Source organism: Heterodontus francisci, chromosome 34 (genome assembly GCF_036365525.1).
Source record: "Heterodontus francisci isolate sHetFra1 chromosome 34, sHetFra1.hap1, whole genome shotgun sequence".
In the NCBI taxonomy this organism is placed as follows: Eukaryota; Metazoa; Chordata; class Chondrichthyes; order Heterodontiformes; family Heterodontidae; genus Heterodontus; species Heterodontus francisci.
Window position 1 is genome coordinate 34,932,586 of NC_090404.1, and position 16,925 is coordinate 34,949,510.

Genomic DNA, 16,925 nt, shown 5'->3' on the forward strand with positions numbered 1-16,925 from the left:
TAAAATGTCATTCAGCAGGTCTGCTTCCAAAGCTGGTGATAGAAATGACAAGAAAACTTCTCACTGAATTTCCTTAGTATCAGAATGTCAAAAGTCAAGGACACAAGTTAAGAAAGTGTATTTTGCTGCAATGTGTTGTAAGATGGTAGAATAACTTTGAAGGCAGCAGCAGTGGTGTTTGGAAACATGCAATTACAGAAAGGTACAGCACAGAAGGAGGTAATTCAGTCCAGTGTGATTCTCTGACAGAGCAGTTGTGATTGGTTGATCAAGAATGATATTTGTGCAGTTTGAACAGCAAGCAGAAAAAGCTGCCCCATTGCCTGCCACCCATATTTTCTTTGCCCCATCCTCCCTTTCATCAATACATCACTCTGTGTTGTAATTTGTCACAGCCCTTCACATGTTCCCTTTAACTTTCCAAGCTCTGTCATCGACCTGTCACATCTCTGAATTCTTCAGTTCTGGTGCATAATCACTGATCTGAACCTTTAATTGTGTTTCCCTCTCTCCACAAGTAAGGCCAGAGGTGCTGACCATTTATGCTTTTAAAATACAATTTAAATGGAAATCATGTTTGTGAGTTGTCAGGGCAGCAAGAACTGACAATTTCTTGACCAGGAATCGAACCCAGGTCGTTGCATTAAGTGTATTGAACTCCAACCATTCGACCACCAGTGAAGCTCACCAATTGCCTTTCCCTTTTCTTCACTTCCAGCAGGCTGATTTTTGTAAAAGCAAAATACTGCAGCTGCTGGAAATCTGAAATAAAAACAAGAAATGCTGGAACCACTCAGCAGGTCTGGCAGCATCAGTGGAAAGAGAAGCATAGTTAACGTTTCGGGTCAGTGACCCTTCTTCAGAACGAGCAAATATTAGAAATGTCAAAGGTTATAAGCAAGTGAGGCGGGGGTGGAGCAAGTGATAACAAAGGAGAAGGTGTAGATTGGACAAGGCCACAAAGCTGGCCAAAAGGTCATGGAGTAAAGGCAAGCAATATGTTAATGGTGTGTTGAAAGACAAAGCATTAGTACAAATAGGATGTTAACGGACTGAAGGTTGAACAGCAGCAAGTACAAACATGAAAAAAAAACTGGGTAAGCAAACTGAACAAACTAAGATGAAATGAAATAAACATTTAAAAAAAGTTGTAAAAAAGAAAAAAGAACTAAAAATAAAAGTAAAAGTGAAATGGGGGGCCACTCATGCTCTGAAATGATTGAACTCAATGTTCAGTCCGGCAGGCTGTGGTGTGCCAAATCGGTAAATGAGATGATGTTCACTGGAAGATTGCAGCAATCCCAGGACAGAGATGTGAACATGAGAGCGGAGGGGGGGGGGGGGGGGGTGGGGGGGGGGAGTGTTGAAATGGCAAGCAACTGGAAGCTCAGGGTCCTGCTTGCGGACTGAGGGGAGGTGTACAGCAAACCAGTCACCCAGTCTGCGTTTGGTCTCCCCAGTGTAGAGGAGACCACATTGCGAGCAGCGAATACAGTATACTACATTGGAATATGTACAAGTAAGTCGCTGCTTCACCTGAAAGGAGTGTTTGGGGCCTGGGATAGTGAGGAGAGAGGAGGTAAATGGGCAGGTATTACACCTCCTGCGATTGCAGGGGAAGGTCCCATGGGACGGGGACGAGGTGGTGGGGGTAATGGAGGAGTGGAGCAGGGTGTCGCAGAGGGAACGATCCCTTCAAAATGCTGACAGGGGAAAGGAGGGGAAGATGCATTTGGTAGTGGCATCACGCTAGAGGTGGCGGAAATGGTGGAGTATGATCCTTTGGATATGGAGGCTGATGGGGTGGTAAGTGAGGACAAGGGGAACCCTGTCACGGTTCTGGGAGGGAGGGGAAGGGGTGAGGGTAGAGGTGCGGGAAATGGGCCAGACACGGTTGAGGGCCCTGACAACAACAGTGGGGGTGGGGGGTGGAATCCTCAGTTGAGGAAAAAGGAGGTCATATCAGAAGCACTGTCATGGAAGGTAGCATCATCAGAGCAGATGCGACGGAGATGGAGAAACTGGGAGAATGGAATGGAGTCCTTACAGGAGGTAGGGTGTGAGGAAGTGTAGTAGAGGTCGCTGTGGGAGTCGGTGGGCATATAATGGATATTAGTAGACAATCTATCCCCAGAGATGGAGACAGAGAAGTCGAGGAAGGGAGGAAAGTGTCAGGGATGGACCATGTAAAGGTGAGAGAAGGGTGGAAATTGGAAGCAAAGTTAATAAAGTTTTCCAGTTCGGGGCGGGAGCAGGAAATGGCACCGATACAGTCATCAATGTACCGGAAAAAGAGTTGGGGGAGGGGGCCTGAGTAGGACCAGAACAAAGAATGCTCGACATATCCCACAAAAAGACATGCATAACTAGGACCCATGGGGGTACCCATAGCAACACCTTTGACTTGAAGGAAGTGAGTGGAGTTGAAGGAGAAGTTGTTCGATGTGAGAACAGGCTGATTTTTGTGTTCATTTCTCACCTTTTGTTCAGCTTCCGCAATATCTGTTTGATGTTAACACATTTGAACATTTCCAATAAGCAAATAGAGTCATTTTCGAGGAAAATTACACTAATTTCACTGTGAGCAGGGTTCGAACCTATGCAGAGAAACCCCCATCGGATTTCAAGTCCAACACCTGAACCACTCGGCCATCACAGCGCAGTAAAAGCTCCCCTTTGTATTTAATTATCGCTACAATACTTTATGCAACTGACTTTGCACATATTCTGGGAATCATTGTCTTTGAACCTTGAATTGCATTACATCTCCCATTTAATGTGAAAATTAACATGATGGAATCAGTGAATTTTACAGCACAGAAGGAAGCCTCTCGACCCGCCGAGCCTGTGCCAGCTCTTTGGAAGATCAGTCAGTTTAATCCCACAATCCAGCTTTTCCCCATCACCCTGGAAATCAGTCCTCTTCTCTTCTCGCTATTCTCTGTTTTATATCCCTCAGATAATTATGTATCCAGGCTGTCACTGGTCCTTTAATTCCATCACTTTAATTTTTCTAACAAGTTGATTATGTGGTATTTCACCAAATGACTTTTGAAAATCCATCTCCACAACAGCAACCACATTACCACTGCCCTCATCAAAAGTCTCCGTTACTTCATCAAAGAACACAGTTCATGAGAAAAACACCAACTGCCATGAAATCAAAACCCAGTTCCTCAATTCACATTCCTTGTCTCAGAAAATTCCCCAAAGAAATATTATCAGCATTCCGACTCTGTCCTTCCAAAGGCCAGTCCTGCTTTTGTAGTGTGTGTCTGCCGAGCAGTCACTCAGACCGAAATGTATGGACTGAGTTCAAGGTCCAAATGAACATTGGTGTGAATGGAACATGTGCAACTGAGAATCAGCGGTGGTAACCCAGAAAGGCTTTAAGAAAAAAAGGCTTGAAAAAAAAACATGAAAGGAATGCAGAGTACTGGGCTAATGGGAGGATTCTTGGTACTGTAGATGAACAGAGAGATCTTGGTGTCCAGGTGCATAAATTCCTGAAGGTTGCTAACCAGGTTAATAGGGCTGTTAAGAAGGCATATGGTGTGTTAGCTTTTATTAGTAGGGGGGTCGAGTTTCGGAGCCACGAGGTCATGCTGCAGCTGTACAAAACTCTGGTGAGACCGCACCTGGAGTATTGCATGCAGTTCTGGTCACCGCATTATAGGAAGGATGTGGAAGCTTTGGAAAGGGTGCAGAGGAGATTTACTAGGATGTTGCCTGGTATGGAGGGAAGGTCTTACGAGGAAAGGCTGAGGGACTTGAGGTTGTTTTCGTTGGAGAGAAGGAGGAGGAGAGGTGACTTAATAGAGACGTATAAGATAATCAGAGGGTTAGATAGGGTGGATAGTGAGCGTCTTTTTCCTCAGATGGTGATGGCAAACACGAGGGGACATAGCTTCAAGTTGAGGGGTGATAGATATCGGACAGATGTGAGAGGTAGTTTCTTTACTCAGAGAGTAGTAAGGGCGTGGAACGCCCTGCCTGCAGCAGTAGTAGATTCGCCAACTTTAAGGGCATTTAAGTGGACATTGGATAGACACATGGATGAAAATGGAATAGTGTAGGTCAGATGGTTTCACAGGTCGGCGCAACATCGAGGGCCGAAGGGCCTGTACTGCGCTGTAATGTTCTAAGTTCTAAGTTCTAAGAAAGTGAATGTTACAGTTGGCTAAGCTGCAGTAAGATGAAATGGAAGGAAGTCAGTATTAATAGTGGTCGGAATAATCTGAGAAGAGGTGGGTTTGAATGTTGGAACCTGAAGCACAGGCATGTGTAAGTGCGATGATGTAAAAGGAGACAATAGTTTTCATCCATCAAGAAGAAATACATTTTCATGGAGTAAAGATTGGTTCTTTGCTGCATTCCCTTAGCAGGTACAGCAGCCGGTTTAAGACATAAAACAAGCTCTGTCTTGATCGGTGTTGCTTTGACCCCAACACAGAGTATTCACCATGATACAGTCACAATCCCACTCAATCAGCTGCGATGGTCTAACACGGATTGTTAGACAAAGATCTTTTTAGTGAAGATGATCTTTCCACGAAAGCTAACAGACCTGCTGAATATTTCCAACATCTTCTGCTTTAATTTTCAACTTTCCATCTGTAGCAGCTTTTCTGATGATATAACACAAATTATGACAGCATTGGGATTGGAAACCCAGTCGCTCATAAGACTGGAACAGAAATCCACATAACCACGCTAATGGAGATTAAATTCTGGCACTGATGACTGGTAATTAAAAGTGAGTTTTCTTGCTGTGCACTCTCTCTGACAATGGCTTTGTAATGAGAATGAAGGAAATATGAGAACTTTCTGAGCCGTGTTCCTGGGACGATGCGACCGAGAGGTTCAGTCGACGGCCCATGAATCCATTACACCTGCACACATGGTTTTGAATTCCATCCTCATGGTTATTGTGTTGAAGAAGAATGTGTTCTTTTATTCCTTTTATCAACACGTCCAAGATTCCTGAATCTGAGTTCCATCCTTCCTCAGGCCGCAGTGGGGGAGTTATGTATTGCTGCCTTACTCTGTTTGCTCAAATCTACAAAACCATCATTTCAGCCCAAACACTTCCTGCAGGGAGATGTGGAGAGTATAAGATCGGAGCTATGTGAAGTATCAAAGTGGATAATTGTATCCTGGTGAAAGGAATATCTCTTCACAGATGCTGCCTGACCTGCTGAATGTTTCTAGCATTGTCTGTTTTTAATTTTCTGCTTTCACGATAACGGTTTCCTTTTTTTTTTGTTCACTTGCCCCAAGTGTGCAGCTCCAGGCATAACTTTTCTGTGTTCTTCACACACACAACTTTGCTCTTTATTTTCCTGCATGCACTGTAAAGTCAGCCGTTTACACACACATCGATCAGTGCCATGGCTTTCAAAACCCTTTTCTCATAGTTTCAGAGAGTCTAAGCGTTTCTTCGTGAATTCACAAGGACATGGGGATTATAGAGGCTGAGAGGGAATATAAGGGGTTAATATGTTATCCAGAGGATCTAAAGGCTATCAGTGTGTACAGTAACAGTAAAGGACTCTCAGAGTATATCAAAGAAATAACAGAGTATATTAGAGAAGATCATGAGTTAAAGGAGATTCAAAGCGTTTAAGGAAGGGTCAGGATCTATCAGATAAAATAGAGAACGCTCAGGATGTATTAAAGAGGGTAACGCATGATCAGATTACATCAGATATCCCCATCCTCAATGATGGGGGAGACCAGCACATCAGTGCAAAGGACAAGGCTGAAGAATTTGCATCCATCTTCAGCCGAAAGTGCTGAGTGGATGTTCCATCTTGGCCTCCTTTTGATGTCGCCAGCATCACAGATGCCAATCGTCAGCTGATATGATTCACTCCACGTGATATCAAGAATCTGCGGAAGGCATTAGATACTGCAAAGGCCCTGAAAACATTCCAAAAATAGAATTGAAGACCTGTGCTTCAGAACTTGCCGCTCCCCTAGCCAAGCTGTTCCAGTACAGCTACAATACTGGCATCTACATGGCAATGTGGAAATTGCTCAGGTATGTCCTGCACACAAAATGCAGGACAAATCCAACCCGGTCATTTACCACCCGATCAGTCTAATCTCGATCATCAGTAATGTGATGGCAGGTGTTGTCGGCGGTGCTATGAAGCAGCACTTGCTTAGCAATAACCTGCTCAGTGACGCTCTGTTTGGGTTCTACCAGGGCCACTCAGCTCCTGAACCCGTTACAGCCTTGGTCCAAACATGGACAAAATAGCTGAACTGCAGTGGTGAGGTGAGAATGACTGCCCTTGACATCAAGGCCGCATTTGACCAACTTTAACATCAAGGAGCCCAAGCAAAATGGAGCGAATGGGAATCAGGGGGATAACTCTCCACTGATTGGAGTCACACTGTGCTCAAACAAAGATGGTTGTGGTTGTTGGAGGTCAATCATCTAAGCTCCAGATCATTATTGTAGCAGTTCCTCAGTGTAGTGTCCAAGGCTCAACCATCTTCAGCTGCTTCATCACTGACTTCCCTCCATCATAAGGTCAGAAGTAAGGATGTTTGTTGCTAATTGCACAATTTTCAGCACCATTCGTGACTCTTCAGATACTGAAGCAGTCGATGTTCATATGCAGCAAGACCTGGATAATATCCACGCTTGGACTGATAAGTGGTGAGTAACATTCACATCACACAAGTGCCAGTCAATGACCATCTCCAACAAGAGACAATCTAACCATCTCCACTTGATGTTCAGTGACATCACGATCACTGAAACCTCGACTATCAACATTCTGGGAGCTACCGTTGACCAGAAACTGAAATGGACCAGCCACATAAATACCGTGGCTACAAGAGGGGGTCAGAGCCTGGGAATTCTGTAATGAGTAACCGACCACCTGACACCCCAAAGCCTGTCTGCCAGCAACATGACACAAGTCAGGAGTGTGACGGAATACTCTCTGCTCACCTGAATTTTGTTGGAGCTGCACTCACTCAGGAAGCTCGAAACCATCCAGGACAAAGCAGCCTACTTGAGTGGCACCCCATCCACCACAACAAACATTCACTCCCTTCATCAGCGATGCACAGTGGCAGCAGTGTGTATTATCTACAACATGCACTGCAACAACTCACCACAATTCCTTCGACAGAACTTTCCAAATGCGTGACCTATCCCACCTGGTAGGACAAGGACAGCAGATGAGTGGGAACATCACCATCTGCAAGTTTCCCTCCAAGCCATACATTATGCTGACTTGGAATATATCACCATTCCTTGACTGTTATTGGATCAAAATCCTGTATCTCCCTCCCTAACAGCACCATGGGTGCACCTGCACCACATGGACTGCAGCGGTTCAAGAAGCTCAACACCACCTTCTCAAGGGCAATTAAAGATGGACAATAAATGCTGGTCTTGCCAGCGATGCCCACAAACCACGAAATGAATTTTAAGAAGTTGGGAAATTATCAGAAATCAGCCAAATTACTGGCATTGGTTTGTCCTGGCTGTCTCTCTTTCGGCTTCAGTCACTCTTGGTGTATATGACTGTTCCGTCAAAATGAGTCAATGTGGTTCACATTTTGGAAATTTGCAGCAGACATGTTTGCTGTTCCTTCCTCCTGTTCCTCCTTGATTATTTCTGCCTGTGTGTAACTGAGGCTGCGTTTGTGGGTCGGTCTTGTCCTTTGTCCCCATCACACAGGTTGCAGCACTTACTCTGCTTCCAGTCCTTTGTCTGGTGGCCTTCCTGCTGACAGCTGCTTTGTATTTGCCCGCCACGTGTCCAGAATCTCCACATAACTGAATTTCCTCATCCCTGGGCATGATGCAACGTGAAGGATTGCGAGGCTGTTTTGAAACTATTTGCACTTGGGAGTGTGAAAAACTGAAAGGAACCAAAGGTAAAATCTAGTCTCCAGCTTTGTGAATCTTTAGAAATGCTTTGGGAAATGGAGTTGTTAATTTATTTTGAGGTTGTTCTTGGAACAGAGATTGCTGAGGGGAGATCTGATTGAAATGTACAAAATGTTGAGGGGTAGAGGGGAGGTGAATGGCCTATTTATTTCAGCAGAGAGGTCAGTGACTAGGGGCATAGATTTAAAGTGATTGGTAGAAAAATTTGAGGATAGATGAGGAACAATCTTTTCATCCAGAGGGTGTTGGGGGTTTGGAACTCACTGTCTGAAAGGGTAGTTGAGGCAGAAACCCTCGACTCATTTAAGAGGAGTCTAGATATGCATCTCAAGTGTCATAATCTTCAGGGCTACTAACCAAATGCTGGAAGGTGGGATTAGAAGGGGTGGATCATTTTTTGACCACACAGACGCAATGGGCCAAGTGGCTTCTTTCTGTGCCTTAAACTTTCTATAATTCCGTTATTCTACGATTCAAGATGAGAGCACAACGCAGCACATTTAAAGCAACAAGGGAAAAAAGAAGTTTCTCTCTATTTCCCCGACTAATTTGAAGAAAGATTGATGGAGCAAGGGCTTTTCTCATTGGAGCGAAGAAGGATGAGAGGTGACTTGATAGAGGGGTACAAGATGATGAGAGGCAGAGACAGAGTGGATAGTCAGAGACTTTTTCCCAGGGTGGAAAGGGCTATCACCAGGGGGCATAATTTTAGGGTGATTGGAGGAAGGTTTCGGAGAGATGTCAGAGGTAGGTTCTTTACACAGAGAGTGGTGGGTGCGTGGAATGCGCTGCTAGCGGTGGTAGTAGAAGCAGATGCATTAGGGGCATTTAAGCGACTCTTGGATAGGTACATGGATGATAGTAGAATAAATGGTAGGTAGTTACTTAGATCTTGTGCAGGTTAAAGGTTCGGCACAACATCGTGGGCCGAAGGGCCTGTACTGTGCTGTACTGTTCTATGTTCTATGTTCTATGTTCTAATTCATTTCCTAATCCTAAAATACTCAGTCAAATCATCCATTAACCTCCGATATTCCAAGGAATGCAGGCCTGCTTGAATGAATCGCACCTCATAATTTAACCATGAGAGCCTTTGCTACATTCTGGTAAATTTTCACTGCCCTGTTTCCAAGGCCAATGTGTATCCTTTATAAAGGGCTGAGACCAAAACTATACACAGTACTCCAGGTGTGGTCGAACCAGAATATTGTGTAGTTGGAGCAAAACGTCTCCTTTATATAACAGTATAGAATTTAATCATAAAATTGTTACAGCACAGAAGGAGGTGTTCCTGCCCTTTGTATGAATGCAGGCTCTCTGCAAGAGCAACTCAGCTGGTCCAACACACCCGCCTTTTCCATACAGCTCTGCACATTTTTTTCCTCAGATAATTATCCATTTTTTTTCTTATTCGTTCTTGAGATACGAAGGTCCCTGGCAATGCCGGAATGTACTTCCCATCCCTAATTGCACTTGGGAAGGTGGTAGTGAGCTGCCATCTTGAACCGTTGAAGTCCATATGGTGAGGTACATGCACAGTGCTGTTAGGGAGGGAGTTCCAGGATTTTGACTCAGCAATATAGTTCCAAGTCAGGATGTTGTGTGACTTGGAGGGAGGCATGCAGGTGGTGCTGTTCCCATGCATCTACTGCTTTCGTCTTTCTAGGTGATACTGGTTGCGAGTTTGCAAGGAGTTGTGAAAGGAGCATTGGTGAATTGCTGCACTGCATCTTGTATATGATACACACTGCTGCCACTGTGCATCGTACTGGAGGAAGTGAATGTTTAAGATGGTAGTGATGATGCGAGTTGCTTCATCTTGGATGGTGTTGAACTTCTGGAGTACTGCTGTGACTGAAATTTTGCAGGCAAGTGGAGAATATTCCATCACACTCCTGACTTCTGCCTTCTCGATGGTGGACAGGTTTTGGGGAGTTAGAAGATGAGTTGCAGAATTAACAGCCCCTGACCAACTCTTGCAGCCACAGTATGTTTATCGCTGTTCCAGGTTTCTGGGCAAGGCTGATCCCCAGGATGTTGATGGTGGGGGTTTCAGCGATGATAATGCCATTGAATGTCAGGGGGAGATGTTTAGATTCTCTGTTCTTGGAGATGATAATTGCCTGGCACTTGGGTGGTGTGGATGTTACCTGCCACTATTCAGCCCAAGCCTGAATGTCGTCCAGGTGTTGCTGCATGTGGATCTGGACTACTTCAGAATCTGAGGCATCGAGAATGGTACTGAACGTTATTCAATTATCGGCGAACATCCCCACTTCTGGACTTATGATGGAGGGAAATTCATTGATGAAGCATCTGAAGATGGTTGGGCCTCTGACATCAGCCCAAGTAACTCCTGTAGCAATGTACTGGGGCTGAGATGATTGGCCTCCAGAACCACAACCATGTTCCTTTGTGTTCGGTAGGACTCCATCTCGTGGAGCATTTTCCCCCGATTCCCATTGCCTCCAGTTTTGCTTGAGCTCCTTGATACCATACTAAGTCTACTGTTACCTTGCTGGCAAAGGCAGTCACTATCACTTCTTGAGTTCAGCTCCATTTTCCATGTTTGGACCAAGTCTGTAATGAGGTTTGGAACTGAGTGCCCCTGGTGGATTCCAAACTGAGCATCCATTAGTGATTTATTACTGAGTAAGTGCTGTTTGATAACACTGTCGATGATACCTTCCACAAATTTGCTGATGATTGAGAGTAGATTGATGTGGCAGTAATTGGCCGGATTGGATTTCTGCCGATTTTTGTGGACAGGACATAAATGGGCAATTTTCCACATTGTCGGGTAGATGCCTATATGACAACTGTACTGGAACAGTTTGTCTAAGGACACGGCTAGTTCTGGAGAACAGATCTTCCGTATGACAGCTGGGATTTTTTCAGGGCCCATGGACTTTTCTGTATCCAGTGCCTTTACCAATCTCTTGGTATCACATGGATTTAATCGAATTGTCCAAAGACTGGCATCTATGATGGTGAGGACCAATTCTCTCTTCAACCCAGGACTGAATATGCTTCCACCTCACTCTCAGCATTGGAAATAGCTGAGGCCCCAGCAATGTTACTTGAGGCACTCCACTAGTAACAGCCTGCCAACTTGAAAATGCTCCATTTATCCCTACTCTTTGCTTTCTGTCCGTTAAGCTCTATGTCCTCTATGCATGCTAATATATTAGCCCAATTCCATGAGCCTTTATCTAGTGTATTAATCTTCTGTGGTAGCTAACTGAATGCTTTTTGGAAATCCAATTATACTATATTTCCTGGTTCCCCTTTATCTACCTTCTAGTTACATCCTCAGAATTCTGTAATAAATTTGTCAAGCAAGATTACCATTTCGTAAAACCATGTTGACTTTGTTTGATCAGACTATGATTTTCTTCGTGCTTGTTCAGACTTCCTGAAACATCGATGAGAGCATTTTCCCGACCACTGATGTTAGGCTAACTGGCCTGCAGTTCACCATGTTAAATATATTAAACTGGGGTTCCAGTGGTGCAATTAGTTAACGTGTGGTACTTATACAGCAGTACAATTAGCGAGTAATGCCAAGGTTGTGAGTTCGAGCCTCACCGATAGCACAAATTTTAGAGACAGGGAGCAATGTGAAGCAGCTCAGCAATGAAGAGAGCTGTGATCAGTGAGTCTGAACTGACCAGAAGAGGAGAAAAAAATAATTGTGAGGTGACATCACAGGAAGAGGAGCCACTTGTAGTGAGCGCACTGCTGAACATCATAGTCATTTGCAGCACAGAAGTAGACATTTCGGACCATGCTGGCTCTGCAGGGAGCTGTGCAATCAGACTCGATGACAGGAATTTGAAAAAAAATGCTGGAAATATCCAACAGGTCTGGCAGCATATGTGGAGAGGGAAGCAACGTTAATGTTTCAGGTCTGTGACCTTTCCTCAGAACTGACAAAAGTTAGAAATGTCGCTGGTTCTAAGCAAATAAAACAGAGGTGGGGCAGAAAATAACACGAGGCAAGGTGTCAATGCACGCAGCCCTGCAAGCCTATTTTTTCTCAGTCGTCCTGTTGAAGTTACTGATCATTTCTGCTTCCACCACCCTTGTGGGCAGCGAGTTCCATGTCATTACCACTTGCTATGTAAAAACAGGACTTCCTCATATTCCCCCTGCATCATTTCCCCCCAGAACGTGCAATCTGTTTCCCAGACTTCTGATAGCATTTGTTAATGGGAACAATTTTTCCTTGTCTAACGTATCTAAGCCTGTCATAATCTGGCACACTTCTATTAAATCTTCCCTCAATCTCCTTTGTTCGAAGGAGAACAAACCCAGCTCTTCCAACCTAACCGAGAAACTAAAATCCTCCATCCCCGGAACCATTTGGATAAATCTCCTCTGCACCCTCTCAAGGACCCTCACATACTTCCTGAAATGCTGTGACCAGAACTAGACGCAGTCCTCCAGTTGAGGCCTAAACAGAGCATTATAGAGATCCACGATAATTGTACTGAGTACTTCTATTTATAAAGCCCAAGATTCCATGTGCTTTACTCACCATTCTCTCAGTATGTCTTGCCACCTTCAAGGATCTATGCACCTGCACCCCCAGGTCCTTCTGTTTCTGCACACTCTTCAGAACTATGCCATTACGTCTAAATTGCCTCGCCCTAATCCTTCTGGAAAATGCATCACCTCACACTTCTCAGTATAAACTTCCATCTGCCACCTTTCTGTCCATTCTGCTAGCCTATCTCTGTCCTGTTGCAGACTGTTCATATCATGCTCACTGTTTGCTGCAGCTCCAGGATTGGTGTCATCAGCAAATGTTGATATTCTCCTCTGTTCTCCAAGATTAAAGTCATTTATATGAAGTGAAACAAAAACAGTGGTCCCAGCACTGACCCTTGGGGAACACCACCGTCTACTATCCTCCAGTTTGAAAAAAAAACATGTCCTTTGACTGGCTGTTTTCAGTCCGTAAACAATTATTTTATCAATTGGACACAGAACTCCCTTTCCATGAGCCACAATTTTGTTAGCAAACCTTTAATGTGGGACCTTGTCAAATATTTTCTTAAAATCCGTATGAACAACATTCAACACATTCCCTTCATCAACCTTCCCTGCTACTTCATCAAAACATTCATTTAAATTTGGCATGCATGATCTGTCTTTTACAAATCCATGCTCACTATCCTTAATTAACTTGAACCTCTCTATGTGTAAATTGATATTTTCCCTGACTATTGTTTCGAAAATCTTACCCACCACTGATGTTCAACTAACTGGCCTATAGTTGCTAGTACTGTCTTTACACATTTCTTCAATAAGGGTGTCACATTTTCCACTCTCCAATTCTCTGGCACCTTCTATCCTGACTCAAATTTCCAGAACTTTGGAAAGAGGGTTACCCATCTTGGACTGGGTCTGAGGAGAGGTTTCTCCAACAGAGGCTGATTTTGACGTTGAGCTGCAATTGAAATTTCCACTTCATCAGAGAGATCTCTCTGTCTTTGCCTTAGATCTGACCTCGGACTTTCTCTTACATGAGCTTCTGGCATGATTTGTGTTTGAATAACTATTGGTGCCCAACTCATAACCAAACTATCTGATTCATTCGACTCATTTGATTTTTCCCAACTTCCTTCTTTTTTGTGAACCTCTGAAGGTAAAGCATGATCTATCTGTACAAACCTAACCTTTCCACTACCAAACATCTTAACTAAATATGTGTGAGGACCACATCTTCTACCACTATCACTGGTCACCACTTCAACCACTTGTGATGATGATTCTTCAATCTATCCTTCTGGTTCAACTTCAGACTTCTTTCTCCCACTCTAGCTCTCTCATGACTCTCTTTCCGTCTTGATTGTTTCTCTTCTACTAACAGTGTTGAATGTGGCTTCAGCAATGAAAACCTCGTTCTCGGCTGTCAGCTAAGAAACAATTCAGCTGGCGTTATGCTGGTAGCAGTGTGAGGGGTGTTACAATAGATAAACAGAAAGTTCAGCAGTCTGTGATCCAATGATAACTGACTTTTGTTCAGATTGATATCCAGCATTTGCATGACAAGAGCATGCTTAACAATCTGCACTGTGTGCTCTGCTGCTCCTTTGGAAGCAGGATGATACAGTGGAACTCTAGTGTCTTTAATGCCATTTGTTCTCATGAATTGTACAAACTCTTCTGAACCAAACAGAGGTCTGTTTTCAGACACAGTTTCCTCTGGGAACCCATAAGCAGAAAACAAACTGCACAAAATGTCTGGAGTTTTGCTAGTTGTTCCTCAATTCATTGGAAACCCCTCAATCGTCTTCGAATGTCTCTTTCTCAATGAACATCTGCTGTCCTTCTAATTCTGTGAAATCTATGTGCAGCCTCTGCCACACTCTAGCTGGCCATTTCCATGGCTGAAAGGTACCGATGGCGGCTTCCTTTCTACTGCTTGACATGTTCCAGATGATTTCACTATGTTTTCAATGTCTTTCTCTAACTCTGGCCACAAAAGATATCTCCTCACTAGACTCTTCGTCAAACATATCCCTAAGTGATCATCATGAACATCACATAGCAACTGCAATATGTAATTTCCAGGGATTATAACTCTAGCTATGACAACAGGACATAAATTTGATCAACCGACAACTCATTCTTTTGCACAAAAAATGGCCTGAATTCTAAATTCAGTATCTGTGTTTCCCACCCATTTGTGTTATATTTGTACACCTTTGCCAATACGGAGCCCCTACGAGTTGTTCCATCAATGTCATCTGCTGTTACTGGAAACTCGTCTTTGTCTGAAGCCCACATCCCAGGAACGAGTAAATAAAAACTGCTCTGTATGGAGAGGAATCACATGCTAGTTTAATCTCTTTGAGCACATCGTAATGCAGAAGCATCACACCCTCTACAAGTTGACTTTTACGCAATTTGAATGCCTTATCACACTCCTTTGTCCTATTCCACAGAAACCCTTCCTCAAGAGTTCATTCAATGGATGCAACAATGTTGCCAGATCTGGTATGAATTTACCGCAGTAAATTAGGAGGTTCAAAAAAGATCTGAGATCAGCTGTGTTCTGAGGGTGTGGCGCATTTCTAATTGCTTGAACCTTACACTTGGTAACATTTAACCCATTCTTATCTACTTTGTGACCCAAGTGCATTACAGAATTTTGAAACATTTCACATTTGTGTTCCTTCATCCTAACGCCATGCTTTTCCAAGTGTTGGAACACCTCTTTCATCTGCCATCAAAGGTTTGCTTGTTTGGAGCACGAATATGATTGTCATCCAAATAACACACTACTAGCTCCATTCCTTACAAAATTTGGTTCCTCACCCTTTGGAAAATTCCACGGACTGAAGAAACACCAAATGGCAGCCTGTGAAACTGAAATAGACCCATGTGTGTAATGATAGTCAAGAATGACTCAGACTCAGCGTCTGACTCAAGCTGCAGATAGGCATTTGTCAGATCCAAATTTGAAAAAGTCTGGCTTCCTGTCAACGTCGTGAACAGATGCTCCATGTTTGTCAAGTTATTGGGTGGATTACATTCCAGTATCTGTTACCTTATACTCAGCACATACTCTTACACTACTATCTGACTTTGGTGCTACCACTATGGGAATAGCCCAGTTACTCTGCTGTACCTTAGAGATAATGTTCTCAGTCTCAAGTCATTTCAGTTCTTGCTCCACCTTCTGTCTTAGAGCATAGGGTACTGGATGCGACCGACAATACACCGACCTTGCATTCTCCTGAGCTTGTATGTTCGCCTTGTACCCTTGAATTGATTTGCAGATTTCACTGAACACCTTGGGGTAGTTCATCTTGTGATATGAATTTCAACTCAATACGAGAAAGATCGCTCATATTTAACTTAAATGCTGCTAACCACTTTCTTCCAAACAAGGCTGGTTTTTCACCTTTCACAACAATGATGGGCAATTTTGCACATTGCTCATTGTATGTGATGGCAACCAATACACTTCCAATTTGGGGAATATTCTCTCCTCCATAACTGTGTAACTCTTCTCATCATTTTTCCAGGGGATGGTGACTCAACTTTTCACGATACAGCGGCACTGAAATTATGCTAACTGATGCAACTGTGTTGACCTCCATGTTGTATTTAGCCAGAATTCATTGCCCATCCTTAATTGCCCTTGAGAAGGTGGTGGTGGTGGAGGTGAGCTTCTTTCTTGAACTGCTGCAGTCCTTGGGATGTAGGGTCACCAACAGTGCTGTTGGAAGGGAGTTCCAGGATTTTGACCCAGTGACAGTGAAGCAATGGTGACATAGTTCCAAGTCAGGATAGTGTGTGGCGTGGAAGAAAACTTGCAGGCGGTGGTGTTCCCATGCATCTGCTGTCCTTGTCTTTCCAGGTGGTCGAGGTCGCGGGTATTCTGGACAATTTTGGTCTCCTTACTTAAAGGATACAGTTGCATTGGAAGCAGTTCAGAGAAGGTTCATTCGACTGATTTCTGGGAGAAAGGGTTATCTTTTGAGGAAAGGGTGAACAGTTTGGGTCTGTATTCATTGGAGTTTAGAAGGATCAGAGTTGATCTCATTGAAACATATAAGATCCTGAGGGGACTTGACAGGGTGGATGTTGAAAGGATGTTTCCCTTTCTGGGGAAGGCTAAAACTGGGGGACAGTTTAAAATTAAAGGCTCTCCCATTTAAGACAGAATGACAGTGAAATTTATTTCTCTCAGAGAGTCGTGAGTCTGTGGAACTCTCTTCCCCGGACAGCAGTGGAGGTAGGGTCATTGAGTGTTTCTAAGGCAGAGGTAGACAGAGTCTTGACAAACAAGGGAGTCAAAGGATATCGGGGGTAGGCAGGAAAATGGAGCTGAATCCACAAACAGATCAGTCATGATCTTGTAGAATGGCGCAGCAGGCTCGAGGGTCTGAATAGCCTACTCCTGCTCTTAGATCATGTGTTCATATGTTCGTACATAGGTCAGACTGAGAGCAAGGTGGAGAATTAAAATGAGAAGAAACAGGAAGCG

The 16,925-nt window shown here is 43.9% G+C and overlaps 1 non-coding gene across 1 annotated transcript; it reads right to left on the reverse strand.

Annotated features, from left to right (window-relative positions):
• Positions 1–2,576: 2,576 nt before the first annotated feature.
• On the reverse strand, positions 2,577–2,659 carry trnas-uga (transfer RNA serine (anticodon UGA)). Its single transcript has one exon. It is a non-coding gene; the product is annotated as a tRNA-Ser (tRNA).
• Positions 2,660–16,925: the final 14,266 nt, after the last annotated feature.